A 5,294-nucleotide genomic window follows, 5' to 3' on the forward strand; every position below is an offset into this window, starting at 1 on the left:
GTATAGAGTATGCTTCACATGTCTGGTGGGGTTCCACTCATGCCGCTCTTTTAGACAGGTTGGAATCAAAAGATCTTGTCTCATCAACTCCTCTCCTCTAACTGACTGTCTTCAGCCTCTTTTTCATTCGCCGGAATGTTGCATCTCTTGCCATGTTTTACCGCTATTTTCATGCTTACTGCTCTTCTGATCTTGCTAACTTAATTCCTCCCCTTCTCCCGCGGCCTCGCTGCACAAGACTTTCTTCTTTCTCTCACCCCTATTCTGTCCACATCTCTAATGCATGAGTTAACCAGTATTCCCAGTCATTCATCTCTTCTCTGGTAAACTCTGGTAATCCCTTCCAGCTTCGGTATTTCCACCTTCCTATGACTTGAACCCCTTCAAGAGGGAGGTTTCAAGACATCCTTCAATTTTTGACCACCACTTAGGACCCTGCTCGGGACCGGCATATCAGTGGGTTTTTCTTTTTTTTTTTTTTAGATTTTTGTTGCCCTTGGCCGGTGTCCCTCCTATAAAAAAAAAAAAAAAAGGAGGGAATACAGATGAACAGTTACGGAAAACGACAGAAGGCACTCTATGGGGACAGTAAAAAGCCTTTCAAGAATCAAGGCCAGAGAGGGTACAAGAAATGCGACTACGAAGAATGGGAGGTATCATGCAGTCAGAAAGAGGAGAAGGAACAAACACACAAACATCCCGTGTTGAGTTACAAGCAAAGGTATGAGAGAAGAGTTCATCTTTAGAGATAGAGGATTTGGCAGTGAAAGCATCTGGCACTAAAGGGACGATGAGGAATAGAAATTCTTAGAGATATTCTTAACTACTATAGATAAAAGTAGTCAGGTAGTTTTTGGTGATTAATGAACTACACACACACACACACACACACACACACACACACACACACACACACACACGCGCGCATCATATTCAATAGGCTTTTATTCTCAGAGCAGGCACAGGTTGTGCTACATAAGGCCGCTTGGCCTTTATCCTTACTCCGCGTTCAGAATGTTGTTATGAAGGAACAATATCACCCAGTAAAGGAAGTAGGTCACACGCTAAATGACTACAAGAATGTCACCTAGAAGGGAGTGATGATGCTAGTGTGTGTGTGTGTGTATATATATATATATATATATATATATATATATATATATATATATATATATATATATATATATATATATATATATATATATATATATATATATATATATATATATATATATATATATATATATATATATATATATCATCATCATCGTTGATTCATTACATTGGCAATCCAACGCGACTTCCATACCTTAATGATGTCAGTGATACATTCAATTTCAAATCTTTGTGTCAGTTTTACGCTTAATGGGATGTGTTTAAGGACAGCTTTGCACATTCACCACACGATTCTCATTTCAACATAATTTAATCGTTAATATCGTACTGAAAACACTATTGAGGCCATTCGTCGGCGTTCAGATGTGGAGCTCTCGGTGATTTGAGTTTGAATCCTAGCCATTTTTTCAAGCTATTACCGGGTAGTAGAAGGACAGCCGCATGTTTCCTATCAGTCCTCTCTTCGATGGTGTCACACATATCTTGCCTGCGCCATTGTGTGTGGGGTCGACAATCTAAGCCTTTGAGAGCAGAGGATGACTATGTAAGTTCGAAATTAAAAGAACTGCAATTAAGATTTTTTTGTGCAATAGGCTAATTTAGATGAATAAGTTGATAAGCAAATAAATAATAATTGAGAAATAAAATTAGGTCTTCAATATGAGTAGAATACTATAATGATCATGAAGTAAAAGATTTACGCGGGATAAGCTTACCTCGACGCCTTGTTACTGGAATCGCTGCCATCCTCCCTTGGTTTGAGGTCTTAAAGTAGAAGTTATCGTTGGGATCTTTATAAACACTTAAGCTCTTTAATTTTTCCTGTATTGTGTAGTGCGTGAGCTAGAAATTAATCCATGGAATTTTGTTACTGGACTGAAAATGGGAAGCAAAATATTTTTATTATCTTCAAAATTCCTTCTAAGGAACTAAAAATAATCTTGCTATCACTACATGCTCCTGGCTCGTCAACAGATCATTGTACGTACATTTTTTTTTTTTTTTTCTTATTGCATATGTAGTGCATGCAGCTATATTCCCAAGCTTTCAACGTTTATAATGTTTATAATTTTCTTCAAAACTCCTTCTAAAGAACTAAAAAATAATCTTGTTATCACTACATGCTCTTGGCTCGTCAACAGATCATTGTACGTACATTGTTTTTTTTTTTTTTCAAATCTTATTGAATAAATTGTATATTCCCAACCTTTCAACGTTTATCATTTTTCGACGAAAGTGGGAATACTATCCTAGAGTATTGCTTCAGTTATCTCTCCTGTGCCAAAAATGTATTCACCTTTTTTTTTTTTAATTCTCTACATGTAGTCTTGTTCAACGTGGCCTTTCAAAGAACAAATTGTATTAATTTCAAGTGTTACTCTAAACTCTATAATCTCGTGAAATCCAGGCTGCCCATTGCACTTCTCACCAAAGTTAATTAGAGCGAAAAAATTGAGTATGATAGATGGGTGGTGATAATAAAAGAACGGTGAATGGTCTTTCCACCTTCACATTATCACTGATCGATATACTAATACTTTTCTTTATAGTTTCCAAGCCGTTGGATACCTTAAAAAGAAAATCCCATTGCATATTTGGTTTCAATATTCATTGCAAGTAAAATTTTGATAGCAGAATAATTTTGCTCTTCTGGATGCTTTCTGCAAAGTGGTGTTGAAGGTGTCTTTATTACTCTCAGCCTTGCTTTTTTAGCCCTTTCAAAGGTATAAGGAATAACTTGGCAGGTCTCTCTAGTACTTAAAAAAAAAAAAAAAGGAAGATTGTAACATTACCTCCGTTACGGACGCTACCAGTATATAACCCACCTGCTTCCTGCTAGTTATAATAAAATGCTGATGAAGTGTGACCCTACCAGACTTCAACGTCTACAGGTCAAAACTTAAGGAAAAGTATATATATATATATATATATATGTATGTATATATGTTTTTTTTTTTTTTTTTTCGTCTAGCTTTTCCCTAGTCTGTCAGGGCTGAGACGGTGCCTCCTGATGAAGGACTTTTGGATTTCGCATTTGGGAACCGTTACCCCGAGTGGATGCCCTTCCTATCCTCGGACCGTAGCCAGGATTCGAACCCGTGCGCCTGATGACCACTTGGCCCCCGAAGCGCGCGCGGTACCTACTGTACCACGGCGGCTCCCATACTGTACCACGACGGCTCCCATATATGTATGTATATATATATATATATATATATATATATATATATATATATATATATATATATATATATATATATATATATATATATATATATATATATATATATACTCGTATATATAATCCTCCTCATCCTCATCAACTCCTCTCATCCGTCTCATCGTATCATCAACTCCTCTCCTCTAACTGACTGGCTTCAGCCTCTTTCCCATCGCCGCAATATTGCATCTCTAGCTGTCTTCTACTGCTATTTTCATGCTAACTGCTCTTCTGATCTTGCTGACTGCATGCCTTCCCTCCTCCCGCGGCCTCGCTGCACTCACTTTCGCTTTCACTCACCCTTATTCTGTCCACCTCTCTAATGCAAGAGTTAACCAGTATTCTCGATCATTCATCCCTTTCTCTGGTAAACTCTGGAACTCCCTGTCAGCTTCTGTATTTCCACCTTCCTATGACTTGAATTCCTTCAAGAGGGAGGGTTCAAGACACTTATCCTTCAACTTTTGACTACCGCTTTGGACCTTTGGTCTTTTTTTTTTATTATTGGATTTTTGTTTCCCTTGGCCAGTGTCCCTCCTACATAAAAAAAAAAATTTATATATATATATATATATATATATATATATATATATATATATATATATATATATATATATATATATATATATATATATATATATATATATATATACTCGTATATATATATATCCTATGTTTGAATGAATTAGGAAGTCATTGACACTAAAGATGACACTAGAGATTTTCTAGTCGTATAGTAGTGTCATGGCAGTTGCAGTAATCGAAGCGACAAATTGATTCATGCAGTTCCAGCAGTCACACCTAACCCTAACCTAATCAGCCAGTCATTAAATAGTCCAATAACTCTCTCTGCTTTTCATAATCTGTTCATACACCAAGGAAGAAGGAAGCTAAATGGCCCTTGCGTAGAGTTCATGGTGGGAAGAAAGTTGCGTCGTCATTATCTACACCAGTCTTATACACTTACCAGGATGAAAAGAAGCACATACAGGTTGAGTTTCCCTGTCCTGTGTAATGTCCAGACAGAACAACATCCTCTCAAGATGAGAATGAAGCAGGATAAGAAAACTAACGTACGTCACCATCTAGCCTTCGATAGCTTATTTGATGTGACGGAAGCCAGGAATGGGCTCACGTGCGGAAGTCCTTGAGGAAAGGCTCACCGCCTTAAATCTTCACCTTTCTAAAAGAATATGAAAGCCATCAGTGTTGAAAAAAAAGTTATATATATATATATATATATATATATATATATATATATATATATATATATATATATATATATATATATATATATATATATATATATATATATATATATATACAAATTTGTCGAGGATGTTAAGTAATGACAGGATGATTTCAGAACATGCGAATATCGCCTTTTCCTTTCTGTGACCTTGATAATATTTGTGTCGCGGAAAGCGGCTGGGAGTGGTGGACTGCTATCTGGGCCACTCTGTATGACTAAAGCTTCCGCGGCGATGACCGGCTAATTGGGTTTCATGGTGCGTGTGTGTGTATGTGTGTGTGTGTGTGTGTGTGTGTGTGTGTGTGTGAGAGAGAGATAGAGAGAGAGACAGAGAGAGAGAGAGAGAGAGAGAGAGAGAGAGAGAGAGAGAGAGAGAGAGAGAGAGAGAGAGAGAGAGAGAGAGTCACTCCTGTAGAAAGAATATACAAGAAAAATTAGTACATAATCATTTACATGGTTTTGCTCTCTGTATTTTCTTTTCTTATTTTTATTCTCCTTCTGTGTTGTTGTTGTTATTATTGCTGTTGTTGTCGTTGTTGTTGTTGTTGTTGTTGGTGGTGGTGGTGGTGGTGGTGTTGGTGATGGTGCTGGTGATGGTGGTGGTGGTGGTGGTCGTGATGGTGGTATTGCTACTGACTCTTATAACATACAGAAAAAGACTGCTTAGGTATGTGTCATATTGAAATCTATTAACATACGACAGTG

The sequence above is a fragment of the Scylla paramamosain genome, chromosome 8, assembly GCF_035594125.1.
Source record: "Scylla paramamosain isolate STU-SP2022 chromosome 8, ASM3559412v1, whole genome shotgun sequence".
Taxonomy (NCBI): domain Eukaryota; kingdom Metazoa; phylum Arthropoda; class Malacostraca; order Decapoda; family Portunidae; genus Scylla; species Scylla paramamosain.